Below are 15,683 nucleotides of genomic sequence, written 5' to 3'. Positions count from 1 at the left end.
GTAATTCAAGCATTTGGGCTAATATCCACTTATCAATGAGTGCATACCATGTGTGTTTTTCTGTGATTGGATTACCTCACTCAGGATGATATTTTTCAGTTCCAACCATTTGCCTATGAATTTCATAAAGTCATTGTGTTTGATAGCAAAGTAATATTCCATTGTGTAGATGTACCACATTTTCTGTATCCATTCCTCTGTTGAAGGGCATCTGGGTTCTTTCCAGCTTCTGGCTATTATAAATAAGGCTGCTATGAACATAGTGGAGCATGGGTCTTTATTATATGTTGGGGCATCTTTTGGGTATATGCCCAAGAGAGGTATAGTTAGGTCCTCAGGTAGTTCAATGTCCAATTTTCTGAGGATCCTCCAGACTGATTTCCAGAATGGTTGTACCAGTCTGCAATCCCACCAACAATGGAGGAGTGTTCCTCTTTCTCCACATCCTCGCCAGCATCTGCTGTCACCTGAATTTTTGATCTTAGCCATTCTCACTGGTGTGAGGTGAAATCTCAGGGTGGTTTTGATTTGCATTTCCCTTATGACTAAAGATGTTGAACATTTCTTTAGGTGTTTCTCATTCAGCATTCCTCAGCTGAGAATTTTTGTTTAGCTCTGAACCCCATTTTTTTTAATTGACTTGAGTATTTCTTATATATATTTCGAGTGTTATTCCCTTTTCCGGTTTCCGGGCAAACATCCCCTAATCCTCCCCCTCCCTTCTTTATGGGTGTTCCCTCCCCATCCTCCCCCATTGCCACCTTCCCCCAACAATCTAGTTCACTGGGGGTTCAGTCTTAGCAGGACCCAGGGCTTCCCCTTCCACTGGTGCTCTTACTAGGATATTCATTGCTACCTATGAGGTCAGAGTCCAGGGTCAGTCCATGTATAGTCTTTAGGTAGTGGCTTAGTCCCTGGAAGCTCTGGTTGCTTGGCATTGTTGTACATATGGGGTCTCGAGCCCCTTCAAGCTCTTCCAGTTCTTTTCTCTGATTCCTTCAACGGGGTCCTATTCTCAGTTCAGTGGTTTGCTGCTGGCATTCGCCTCTGTATTTGCTGTATTCTGGCTGTGTCTCTCAGGAGAGAACTACATCCGGCTCCTGTCGGCCTGCACTTCTTTGCTTCATCCATCTTTTCTAATTGGATGGCTGTATATGTATGGGCCACATGTGGGCAGGCTCTGAATGGGTGTTCCTTCTGTGTCTGTTTTAATCTTTGCCTCTCTCTCCCTGCCAAGGGTATTCTTGTTCCCTTTTAAAGAAGGAGTGAAGCATTCACATTTTGATCATCCGTCTTGAGTTTCATTTGTTCTAGGCATCTAGGGTAATTCAAGCATTTGGGCTAATAGCCACTTATCAATGAGTACATACCATGTATGTCTTTCTGTGATTGGGTTAGCTCACTCAGGATGATAATTTCCAGTTCCAATTTGCCTACGAATTTCATAAAGTCATTGCTTTTAATAGCTGAGTAATATTTCATTGTGTAGATGTACCACATTTTCTGTATCCATTCCTCTGTTGAAGGGCATCTGGGTTCTTTCCAGCTTCTGGCTATTATAAATAAGGCTGCAATGAACATAGTGGAGCACGTGTCTTTTTTATATGTTGGGGCATCTTTTGGGTATATGCCCAAGAGAGGTATAGCTGGATCCTCAGGCAGTTCAATGTCCAATTTTTTGAGGAACCTCCAGACTGATTTCCAGAATGGTTGTACCAGTCTGCAATCCCACCAAAAATGGAGGAGTGTTCATCTGCTGTCACCTGTTTTTTTTTTGTTGTTGTTTTTTTTTTTTTTACTGTTATTTGGGAAAGACATGTTTTCTTAGAGCACTCTGTTTTTTTTGTTTTTTTTTTTTTATTAACTTGAGTATTTCTTATATACATTTCGAGTGTTATTCCCTTTCCCGGTTTCCGGGCAAACATCCCCTTCCCTCCCCCCCTTCCTTATGGGTGTTCCCCTCCCCACCCTCCCCCTATTGCCGCCCTCAACAGTCTAGTTCCCTGGGGGGTTCAGTCTTAGCAGGACCCAGGGCTTCCCCTTCCACTGGTGCTCTTACTAGGATATTCAATGCTACCTATGAGGTCAGAGTCCAGGGTCAGTCCATGTATAGTCTTTAGGTAGTGGCTTAGTCCCTGGAAGCTCTGGTTGCTTGGCATTGTTGTACATATGGGGTCTCGAGCCCCTTCAAGCTCTTCCAGTTCTTTCTCTGATTCCTTCAATGGGGGTCCTGTTCTCAGGTCAGTGGTTTGCTGCTGGCATTCGCCTCTGGATTTGCTGTATTCTGGCTGTGTCTCTCAGGAGCGATCTACATCCAGCTCCTGTCGGCCTGCACTTCTTTGCTTCATCCATCTTGTCTAATTGGGTGGCTGTATATGTATGGGCCACATGTGGGGCAGGCTCTGAATGGGTGTCCCTTCTGTGTCTGTTTTAATCTTTGCCTCTCTCTTCCCTGCCAAGGGTATTCTTGTTCCCCTTTTAAAGAAGGAGTGAAGCATTCACATTTTGATCATCCGTCTTGAGTTTCATTTGTTCTAGGCATCTAGGGTAATTCAAGCATTTGGGCTAATAGCCACTTATCAATGAGTGCATACCATGTGTGTTTTTCTGTGATTGGGTTAGCTCACTCAGGATGATATTTTCCAGTTCCAACCATTTGCCTACAATTTCATAAAGTCGTTGTTTTGATAGCTGAGTAATATTCCATTTGTAGATGTACCACATTTTCTGTATCCATTCCTCTGTTGAAGGGCATCTGGGTTCTTTCCAGCTTCTGGCTATTATAAATAAGGCTGCGATGAACATAGTGGAGCACGTGTCTTTTTTATATGTTGGGGCATCTTTTGGGTATATGCCCAAGAGAGGTATAGCTGGATCCTCAGGCAGTTCAATGTCCAAATTTTCTGAGGATCCTCCAGACTGATTTCCAGAATGGTTGTACCAGTCTGCAATCCCACCAACAATGGAGGAGTGTTCCTCTTTCTCCACATCCTCGCCAGCATTTGCTGTCACCTGAGTTTTTGATCTTAGCCATTCTCACTGGTGTGAGGTGAAATCTCAGGGTTGTTTTGATTTGCATTTCCCTGATGACTAAAGATGTTGAACATTTCTTTAGGTGTTTCTCAGCCATTCGGCATTCCTCAGCTGTGAATTCTTTGTTTAGCTCTGAACCCCATTTTTTAATAGGGTTATTTGTCTCCCTGCGGTCTAACTTCTTGAGTTCTTTGTATATTTTGGATATAAGGCCTCTATCTGTTGTAGGATTGGTAAAGATCTTTTCCCAATCTGTTGGTTGCCGTTTTGTCCTAACCACAGTGTCCTTTGCCTTACAGAAGCTTTGTAGTTTTATGAGATCCCATTTGTCGATTCTTGATCTTAGAGCATAAGCCATTGGTGTTTTTGAACCCCATTTTTTAATAGGGTTATTTGTCTCCCTGCTGTCTAACTTCATGAGTTCTTTGTATATTTTGGATATAAGCCCTCTACCAGTTGTAGGATTGGTAAAGATCTTTTCTCAATCTGTTGGTTGTTGTTTTGTCCTAACAACAGTGTCCTTTGCCTTACAGAAGCGTTGCAATTTTATGAGATCCCATTTGTTGATTCTTGATCTTAGAGCTTGAGTCATTGGTGTTTTTTTTTTCTCCTGTGCCCATGTGTTCGAGATGCTTCCCCACGTTTTCTTCTATTAGCTTGAGTGTATCTGGTTTGATGTGGAGGTCCTTGAACCACTTGGACTTAAGCTTTGTACAGGGTGATAAGCATGGACCGAACTGCATGCTTATATATGCTGACCTCTAGTTGAACCAGCACCATTTGCTGAAAATGCTATCTTTTTTCCGTTGCATGGTTTTGGCTCCTTTGTCAAAAATCAAGTGACCATAGGTGTGTGGGTTCATTTCTGGGTCTTCAATTCTATTCCACTGGTCTATCTGTCTGTCTCTGTATCAATACCATGCAGTTTTTAATCACTATTGCTATGTAATACTGCTTGAGTTCAGGGATAGTGATTTCCCCCGGAAGTCCTTTTATTGTTGAGGATAGTTTTAGCTATCCTGGGTTTTTTGTTATTCCAGATGAATTTGCAAATTGTTCTATCTAATTCTCTGAAGAATTGGATTGGCATTTTGATGGGGATTGCATTGAATCTGTAGATCGCTTTAGGTAAAATGGCCATTTTTACTATATTAATCCTGCCAATCCATGAGCATGGGAGATCTTTCCACCTTCTGAGGTCTTCTTCAATTTCTTTCTTCAGAAGCTTGAAGTTCTTACCATACAGATCTTTCACTTGCTTGGTTAATGTCACACCGAGGTATTTTATATTATTTGGGACTATTATGAAGGGTGTTGTTTCCCTAATTTCTTTCTCGGCTTATTTTTCTTTTGTGTAGAGGAAGGCTACTGATTTATTTGAGTTAATTTTATACCCAGTCATTTTGCTGAAGGTGTTTATCAGGTTTAGTAGTTCTCTGGTGGAACTTTTGGGATCACTTAAATATGCTATCTTATCATCTGCAGATAGTGATATTTTGACTTCTTCTTTTCCAATCTTTATCCTTTTGATCTCCTTTTGTTGTCTGATTGCTATGGCTAGAACTTCACGAACTATATTGAATAAGTACGGAGAGAGTGGGCAGCCCTGTCTAGTCCCTGATTTTCTAATTCACTTTATGGGGTCAGTAAGTACTAATTGTCTAAAGCCTAATGAGCACATTAAAACAAAGGGAAATGTATACTCACTGCTCAAACTGAATGCAGGAAAACAGAAGGAAAACAGTAGAGAGTGACTAAATAATCCCTCTAAAATGAGGAACAAAGCATTTCCATCTCAGCATTTTTCCGGGCATGAAAAGTCAGAATGGATTTATGTTTTAAGTGCTTGACAATGGCGACAGCAATGGGAGAGACTCATCGTATTATTCAGGTTTCTGTGACTGCAACAAATCCCTGGTAACCTACTTGTAAAGAGAGGAGGTTTGCTTTGTTTGGAGATTCCAAAGAGAGAAAATGACGAAGAAAAGGTCCTCACCAGATGGATGATGAATGGGAGAAGAAGAGACCCGGGCCCCACAGCTGTCTTCAAAGGCATGCCACCAATAATGTAACATCCCCGCTAAGCCCGCCTCCCAATTTCTGTCACCTCCTAGGTGCACCAATTCTTTAATTAGGCCTTTGAAGATTTGTGGTTGACATTCTAGATGAAAAATACAGTACCCAGTTACACATTTCACTAGATATAGAAAAAGTACATGATAAAAGCAAAATCTTATTCATGTTAAAACCTCAAAAAATTAGGAAAACTTAATTATCACAAAGCTCTTTCTCTCTCTCATACACACACACACACACACACACACACACTTACTTATATCAAATATTAAAATAAACAAGGGCCAGGGTTGAGGTCAATGGTAGAGTGCTTGCCTACATTCACAAGTCTTTGGTTATTGGGTTAGGGAAAGCAAAAACATGAAATGAAACACTGGATGATTCCTGACACAAAATGTTTAAACAAATAACAAACAGAATCAAAGCAACCCAAAGTCCAAGGGCACAATATAAACATTATACACTATAACCCATGTTGTATAAGGATGGTTCCATCTGTGAAAATTATTGTAATACACTAATTTAGGAAGGGGATTTAGGAAATATATGTCTCACTTATACAGTCAATGCATTTGATAAAGTCCATCACCATTTAAAGACAAAAACAAAAACAAACAAACAAAAAAACAAAAACAAAACAAGAACAAAAACAAATCCTCAACAAAGTAAAAACAGGAGAAAAGTTTCTTGACATAATAAACTTTAAGAAAAGGCCACAGCCAACATTTCACAATTTCACAGTGAAAATGAAAACCTTTTTCTTAAATATCAAAGGCAAGATAAAGAATTCTGCTTTTACTCCTTGCATTTTTTCAGGTATTAGGTGTATTTGGGGATGAATAAATATATACTTTACTAGACTGGGTTGTAGAATATGTTCTAGGTGGTCCAATGATGTCTGCCTTTACATTGGAGAAGTCACAACTCTATCCATGAGGATAGAACACTTCAGTAGTTCTATTCTACTGCTGAAGCCTGGAGGATTCTTAGACACTAGTCTTCAGTTCCCACTGCAAGGCCAAAGAAGCTGTGTTCTAATGTCCATGAAAAACAACCTCAACAGTAGTCCCAGAAGCAGGAAGATGTCAAGTGTAAGAGAACCAGCCATCTTGATATGAATGAAGAGAAGCACACGAAAGAAAGCTTCTGATTTTTGGACTTCCATTTATCTGAGCTGCCACTGGTAGATACCACCCAAGATTTATGGTTGTCACACCTTAACCTGAGAAAATCCTTTATATGGCTTCTCTGTTAGTTGATTCTAGATTTAGTCAAGTTGAAAACCAAAGAAGTATGTTGGCTAAATTCAAAAGAATTTGTTCTGTTTGATGTCTTTTTCTGATCTCATTGAAAAAAATCCTCTAAAGATGATAGAGAGGGAGAATGGGGGTAGGAGGAAGAGAGACAAAGAGAAGAAAACAACAGAGGGGCAGAGATAAAGAAGAAAACAGACAGAGAGGAATGGGGAGGGGAGGCAGCAGTGGAGGAGAGAGTGAGAACTCATGAGTTAATAATTCAGGAAGGCTGAGGGATAGAAAACATGCATACAAAGTCAACTAATTCTGCACACGAGGAATGAACAATCTGAAAAGAAATTTGAAAACTCATCCTTTTTCACAGCAGCATTAAAGAGACTAAAACACTTAAGAATAAACTTCACCGAGGAAGTAAAAGCTTTGCTGTACACTGAAAACTCTAAGAGATTCACAGAAGAAATCTAAACACAACAGCAAGTGGAAAGATAGGCCTCGGCAGGTTAAATGTCAAAATGCCAAATTAGCCTAAGTTAGCTATCGATGAAATGTATAGTTATAAACGTATAGTTAAAAAATTCCCGGTAGCTTTTATTTTGGCAGAAAATATCAAATCTCAAGGGACTCTGAATAACCAAAATAACTAATATTAATTATAGTTTAGGTTTTAGTCTGCCCAGATAAATAACCAGAGCTAAATTGAATACTTCAGAAAGTACAGTTGAAAGCAATTTATAGACCGTTGAGTAAGTTAACATAATGCTTTACGGACGGATCCTGATCCAATCTAACTGTCCTTGTAAGATGAGACAATCTGGAGAGAGCCATCTATGTGCACTCTGTGTGAGTACAGAGGAAATGTCACATGAAGACATGCAAAGTAGCCAGCATAGCCAAAGAGGAAGACTCCAGTAAACACACATGCTAAGGTCTCATCTCTTCAACTAATGTTTTCTGCACTAAGAAGCAAATAGCTATGACTTAATCCACCTACTCTATGTATTTCCAGCAGCCATGGCCTACTAATACAGTCAGCTTAAGAAAACAAAACTAGAACTAAGGCAGCACATGTCTATAGTATCAGCATCAGGACACAGAGGCTGGAAGATTACACGCAGGCTTGAGGCCAACCTGGGAGACATAGTGAGTTCCCATCCACCCACAGTTACAGTTCAGGACCATGGGTGTCTCACAATTAGTAAATGAGAGACTGGACCAACTGCTATGTAATCATGGGAACTGGAGCTCGGGCCCCAACACACACGTAACAGGCTAGATCTTTCAAACACCTCTAGTTCCAGCTCCAAGACTTTCAGCATGTTCCTCCAGCTCCTGTACATAACCAGTACACACCCACACATGTTCACATACACTCATTCACATACTCACACAGACATAGATACATATCAACATAAATACCACATACACATAAATAACAAAATAAATCTTAAATAAACAAAAGGAAGAAGGTTGGAGAGCTCATGCTTTCTAAGTTCAACACTTACCAGGAAACTACAAAAAATCAAAAAAGAAGACAGCACCTTATTTCTTAACACATTCAAGCCATAAAAACTAATTTGAGATGGGTTATAGATCCAGATATGCTAACATGATTGAGCTTCTAGAAATCTGAGGGCACACATTCATAACTTTATGGCTGGTAATCACTTTTTAAACAGTGCACATAAAGTGCTAGTTGTAAAATAAAAATTTATAACTGCTTCATTAAAATTAAAAACTGTTACCTAACAAAAGACAGTATTAAACTAGACAGGGTGTTGTACTCGTGAACTTGGCAAGCTGAAGAGAAAAGCTTTTAAGTTCTATGATGACCTGGGTTATATAGTGAGATCCTGTATCAACCAGACACACAAAACTAACATGACTTTGGAAACTAATAATGCTGGAGGCTGGAAAGGGGGTTCTGCAGCTAAAGGCACTGGTGTTCCTGAAGTGAATCTTTGTTTGGTTTCAGAACTCACAGGCTAGCTCACGGGCAACGGTGAGGAACTGCACTTCCCGGAACTCTGATTCCGTCTCTGACATTCTTGGGCACCAGGCACATGTGTGGTATACAGATATTCATGTAGGCTAAACACTCATGCACATAAAATAAAATAAATATTTTTAAAAGGAAAACATTAACTTAAAAAAAAGACAACTACAAGATTAAAAGGGTCTGGGGAAAACACTCAAATGTCTGACAAAGGCCTTGGAGAAGAATAAAGTCTGACAACCCACTTATTAAAGATGATCCTGAGCTAGTGTCTAACTAAAGAAAGGATCCAGGCAATCAGCAAGAACGTGAAAAGGTACACACGTCAGAAGCAGTGAAATACAGATTAAGTCCTGAGAGACTGTGATGGTTTGAATGAGAACGGCCCCACAGGTATATTTGAAGGCTTGGTCACAAGGGAATGGCACTAGTTGAAAGGAGTAGGAGGGTGGTCTTGTTGAAGAAGTATGTCACTGGGGGTGGGTTGAGGTTTCAAAGGCCCATGCCAGGCCCAGCGTTTCTCTCTACCTGTGGATTAGGACACAGCTCTCAGCTACTCACCAGTTCCAGCTTGCCTGCCACCATGCTCCCCACCATGATGAAATGGACTAACTCTCCGAAACTGTAAGCAAGTCTGCAATTAACTGCTTTCTTTTATAAGCACTGCCTTGGTCATGGTGTCGCTTCACAGAGGATGACGTTGTCCAGCATTGATAGGAGGAAAAGCCCTGTGAAGACTTGTTGCCCCAGCGTAGGGTAATGCCAGGGCGTTGAGGTGGGAGTGGGTGGGAATGGGACCATCCTCATGGAAGCAGGGAGAGGGGGAGGGTGGATGGGAGAGGGGGGAAAGGGGATAAGATTTGAAATGTAAATACATAAAATATCAAAGAAAAATTAAATTAAAAGAAAAAAAAAGAGAGAGAGATCAATCCACCCAAGCAGAGCAGATGATGGCAGTGAGTATGTGTACTTCAAGGACTCTCCTATGGCACTGGTGGTCATGGCTTAGCTCTAGAGATTAAGTCCATGTCTCATAGTCTTTATATATACAAGAGATGAGAGGTCTTACATCTACCAACAGACAAGGTAAGAATATTGAAACTGGAAGGGCACAGTTCTGGGAGACACTTAATGGAATGCTGCCCAGCCTAAGAATAGATCCCACGACATGGATAAATCCCCCACCTTCTACAGAAGCATAAATTGAGCATAAAAGTGGTGCACAAAGATGATTTACGTATAAAATACAAAATCGAGGCAAACTAACAGATGGAAGGTTAGGGTGGTGGTTATTTTGGGAGAACATACTGGGTAGGGTGGCCACACTTTTGGTTGATAATTGATTATTTACCTATGTGATGCCACAGTCAGAGGCACACATAACATTTGTGCATTTTACTGTGCTCTATATAAAAAGGAACAATTTCAAAAATAGCTCCAAGGTAATTGGTTTTTGGACCAAATGAACTATAGGCCAGTACTTACACATTCCAGTGAGCAAGTCAAATCCACAGGACATGAACCTCTTAACAGGGCCATTTTAACATAAATATTAGAGATATGGGTTATTAGAATAGATGCTATTTTTATCATTGATAAATTATTTGTAGTGGTGCATCTAAATATTGGCTACATTAATAAAGGTTCTCCCAAGAGGAAACATAGATAGCGCAGATATAAGAGAAATTTATTAAAAGGAACTAGTCTAATGAACAAGTCTTTATAGAGTCTACTGGTCAAATGTTCATGTCATCTGGACACGGAGACTACATGTGGAAGACTAGCGTTACATATGCGCCGAGCATAGAACCAGAAATGCACTACCCTCTTCCCCAGACAGTGGGGAGAGCTTTGAGTTGTGTTAAAACTTGATACACTAAAACTTAAAATAAACAACACCTTTATACTAGGATATAAAGTCAGTGTTCCATGTTAAAGGAGTGCAAAGAAAACCAAGATTATTTGACATAAACGTGTCCATTCACAAACATTTAAAGCAAAATGAGAAAATACCCTTACCATTCGCAGTTGTCATGTCTGCAGTGGGTCACTTGGCTGTGGCTCATGTTTTCTCCTCCGGTCATTTCTGAAGGGTGCTGACATGAGTATGTGACTACTAGTTTGCTACTGATTATGATCACAGGCCATAAAAATGATGACAGACATTCCGTTTCCTCTGTGGCATCAAGTCTAATATTCACTTAGTAATCAGGATCAGTCACTGCAACCAACACCACAGCACTTCTTTGCTTACCAATTTAAAGGCAGGAGAAGCCCCAAATCACCATGGAGAACCATAATTCTATTAGATGCCAACATCCTCCCTATGGGAGGAAAATCTCTGGGCCAGCTAAACACGAAAGGGTAGGAACAGGAGTAAAAATTAGTGGGACATGAGGGGAATGTGTTAGTGAGGGTGTCAGTCTCATTTGGAGTGCTGAGGCAGAAACTAAAGACTACTTTCAGTCTTAATGTGTAATATGATTTCCCTCACTCGGGTTAAGCTTACTGAAGATATTCACCTGTCCCTCATTCTGTCTCCTGTTTGGAATAGAGTTTCATGCTCTGTCTATTCCACTATTGTGTCTTAGAAATACACACTACTCTGGTTTCTGTTTCTTGGTGAAAATTTGGTTGATGATATAGCCCAGCTCCTATCAAATTTACATAATATGCAAATACAATATTAGACTTTAAAATGGAGGTAGAAATAAAGACTTCAGAGGGTTAAGGGAAGGAGTGACTATATTTTAAATTTGTGAATGATATGGGTTATGAAAGAAGCTTTGGACTGTTTGTGTTGTCCTCAAAATCCCTATATTGAAACCCCAGACCTCCTGTACTGATGTATGGAAATGCTCTATCTGGGGAATAATTACGTCATGAGATTGGAGCCCGAATGAAGAGTCTGGAAGAAGAGGCTTAATAATATCTCCCCACAAACTGAGAACAGCAAGATGAAAGGTCCACGTGTCAGGAAGCAGACTTTACCAAAAAAAGCAAAACAAAACAAAACAACAAGCATGCTCACACGCTCATGTTAGACAAGCCTATAGAAAACTTAGAAATTCTGCAATCTATAACTTTGGATTTGCCATAGCAACCTATGGCGACTATGATGTTGACCCTGAAACTCATATTAAAAACTATCGTTTCTGTTTGGAATCCATAATGGATGGGTACTTAAAAGCAAGACCATGTAAGGGAAAAGACACTGGGACCAAAGCTCAGGTGTTTATGTCTGTATGCCAGGAAGTCTGTTTATGAATTCATTAAACCATCTGCCTTCCCTTCTTGGACTGAGTACATTTCCTGACCTCATTCTTTGTTAACAATGGCTACAATGCGCCCCAGCTATGGAACTGTAGATAGAAATGACCTGTCATCCCCAGGTCTGAAGTATAACACCCTTCCAGATTTGCTACTGTCTGAGGAAAGTCCTTATGGGGGAGAGATATGGAGGAGTCATATATATGTGTGTGTGTGCGTATATATATATATATATATATATATATATATATATATATGATCTCGATTCACTGAGAAATTATAAAGCATTGCAGTACTGCATTATTATACAGCAGCCTAGACTCAATGTGAAAGATGAGAGTAACAACAAAAACATCAACAAAGAACTTTCATTAAGCAATAAAAACATCAATCACAGTTAATCACTGATTTAACATTTTTTACTTTGTTTATAAAGGCAGGGATGGTGCTAACAAAATACTACACAGTACTGGAGTCCAGTCCTTTCTTATGCAATGTGTTTCAAGCTCGGTTGGTACTCCAGACTCCTAGTTCCAAAAACAATCCCATATTGCAAATATAGCTCATTTCAACTCTAAGTTCCTGTGTAAAAGCAAATCTTCATCAGTGCTGTACGTCAGGCCAAAAAACCCTCAATGATTATAAAACTGAAATTGTATTAGTTAGACTCTTTGCACTGTTAAAGGAAGCTGCCTAGGGAGCTGAAGAATCTCTAAAAATACTCTGTGTCTTTTAAAGATACCCGGGATCTCTGATAAAGGTCTTTAGCATCTTCTCACACCAGATGGCAGAGGCAGATAATGGATTAACCCAGATGGCAGAGGCAGGTGATGGATAAAATGCACACATACACATTCTCTATCACTTTATAAATAGGACGCAATCGGAAGGTCAACCTGAGTCCTGTCAGCATGAAGCAAAGTTTCCTTCTTCGATGATGCTGAAGGGATATGTAGAATCAAGGCTAACCACTCAGCCTTATGAAAGGGGAGTGGATGGTCACCGCCTGCAAAAATGAGAGCTACTTAATAGTACCGAGTCCATCTTCACAGTCTCTTCCACCTTCAGTGAAAGGAGACCTCAGCTAAGGCTTCTTAGTCCACTCAGCTGGGACTTGACCGACTAGAATGACAAGACAAAGAATAGAGGAGAGACATAGACACATAGAAAAGATAGGATCATAGGGCAGGCCACTCCCTTAATTTGTTTACCTTCTTTTTTCTGGATTTAAATAGAATCTTTTATTAAAATTAGTTTCACATACTCATTTTAACTCTTAATGTTAATAAGGTAATTTTAATTATAAAATAAACACAGGGTTTAGCTCCATTCCACTTCCTGGTGCCGTTTTGTTATTTGAACCATACATTTTATATTTTTCCTTTCTAAGCTTGCTATGCTGGATTAAAACACCCTTCATGAGAGTAAACCAGAGGGCAAAGTCTATGCTGGACTTTTCTCAGACTTCCTTTGTCAATGTAATTAATCAAAATCTCTTTACCTTAGCTTCAGGCAGACTCTTCAGACAAGGGCAAAGAGCAGCATCGTCCTTCACCAAAACAGCCTAAGAATAATCTCCAGAGTTCAAATCATACTCAGCACCATATTCCTACTAGGATGGCTTTCCAAATCCAAAGTCCTCCAAGCAAAACCATGGTCAGGCCAATCACAGCAATATCCCAGTCCCTGGTACCAATTTCTGTCTTAGGGGTTTACTGCTGTGAACAGGCACCAGGACCAAAGCAACTTTTAAAGGGACAACATTTAATTGAGGCATGTTTACAGGGTCATAGGTTCAGTCCACTATCAAGGCAGGAGCATGGCAGCATCCAGGCAGGCACGGCACTGGAGGAGCTGAGAATTCATCTTGTTCCTAAGGAAAACAGAAGACTGACTTCCACAGCTAGAAAGATGGTCTCAAGACCACTCCCAGGGTGGCAGACTTCTTCCAACAAGATCATGCATCCTAATACTGCTAGTCCTAGGCCAAGCATATTTAAACCACCACATAGCTGTTTGCTTCCTTCCTCCATTTTTAAGTTCCCAACCAAGTTCAGCGAACCCAATCAGCATGCAGACACACCTTGCCTTCTCCATCTACCTACTCACTCTTCACCAGAATTTGACAGCTCCACTATGTTTTGCTGTGGGTCTCTGTATCTTTTTCTGTCAGTTGCTGGAACTCACCTACTTTTTAAGTACTTTTGTGTATGAGTACTAGAATTAAGTGCTAAAGCAAGTGTTTATTAATATTTCAGATGGTTATTAGGTGATTAACTGATTTCCAAATTTATGCTATTTACATGTTATATACATAACAGCAATTCATGTTCAGCTTATGGGTTCTCAGACTGAACTGACCATCAGGGAGCCTGTATGAGTCTTACCTAGGTCCTCTGCCTATGTTACAGTTGTTAGCTTGGTGTTTTTCTGGGGCTCTGAAAGAGGAAGGGGTTTCTGACACTCTTGCTCGCTTTTGGAACCTTTGTCCTCCTACTGGATTGTTCTGGCCAGACTTAATGAGGAAAGATATCTAATCTTACTGCAACTTGATATGCCATGTTTGGTTGATATTCCTAGGAGGCCTGCCCTTTTCTGAAGGGAAAAAGGATGAGTGGATGGGGAAGGGAGGAGATGTGGGGGATGGACTGGGAAGAGAAGAAGGAGGGGAAACTGTAGGAGGGACATAACATATGAGAGAATAAATTAATAATAATGATGAGAATAATATTAAACCAAACATAGAAAATATAGATCCATATAACATTGAGTTACATAAATATAAGTTAATAGTATGTAATGTAGGATTGGCAAGATGGCTCAAGAACGCAAAGAACTTGTCACAAATCTGACAGCCTGAGTTTGATACCTTGACCCTACACAGTAGAAGAGTCAACTCCTGAAGTCGTCCTCTGACTTCCACTCATGCCATCCCATCACGAAATAACGAATACAAATGTAATAAAGTATACACATAAAGCGTGTCACTCTTGTCATATGGCATAGTTTAAAGAATAACCTTCATATAATAAATATATTACCAACTAAGTTTCGCTATAAAACTCATAGCAACCAAGATATATGTACAATCAGAGGAAATAATACAGAGTGAGCTCCCCTGGGGCAACAAACACAAAGGCAGCTCTAGGTACAATGGCTCTACCATTAGAAAAGAGGCCCCCATCCCGGAAATGGGGGTAACTCAGTAGAAATTCAAAAACTCAAAAATTTGTGAAATCTTGGTTGTCAAATCTTTTTAATGAGAAAAATGAAGTGCTGATAGACTGAAATACCTCTTAATAGGTTATAATTCTATGAGAAATACACAAATCTCAGACAGCAACAGGCCATAAATCATGAATGAGAAAGGTTGAGGTAAAAGAAATGCATTTTTCATACCCTATACAGAAACATCAAAATTTAATTCCACCAAATACGACGGATGGAGAAAGCCATTACTCACTGCTTTCCGTGTCAAAATAACCCTCCCCACTTAGGTTGCCCAGGCGGTCACTCAATACTGAAATCTTCTCCAGTAGTTGGAGGAAAGGAGGCAAGAGGAACAGGGGCCCAGGGCTATCCCTAGCTACATGCAGAATTCAGGTGAGTATGAACTGCATGATGCTCTGGATCAAGGAAAAAAAAAAAGCAAATTTGAAAAAAAAATAAAAGTAGATGCCTCATTTCCTCCAATTGAATGACTTCTTTCATAACCTGTCCGTGTTGCTTAAATTAGTAACACAAACCAAACAGAACACTTTCGGGAAGTGAGTTTCCTCGTGGTTTTTATCAAGTGCTGGGGAAAGCACGACAGTGACGTTCTCTTCAGGAGCAGAGCTGAGCAAAGTACAGTGAAGCAGCCTGAACACTACACTAACAGACGGAGCTGTGTCAGAGAAACCAGATAAGCAATAAGAGACATTAGCTCGGCTCTTTGGCTCTGTCCCTCAGTTTCCAGCACTTGGCTGAAAAGTAGACAGTGTACCAACAACAATCTGCTGACTGCTTGCCTTGTTTCCTTACCAAAAGTGACTGTCTCAAGACCTGGCATCACA

The sequence above is a fragment of the Rattus rattus genome, chromosome 11, assembly GCF_011064425.1.
Source record: "Rattus rattus isolate New Zealand chromosome 11, Rrattus_CSIRO_v1, whole genome shotgun sequence".
Classification (NCBI taxonomy): Eukaryota; Metazoa; Chordata; class Mammalia; order Rodentia; family Muridae; genus Rattus; species Rattus rattus.
Note: the sequence above shows the minus strand (reverse complement) of the source record.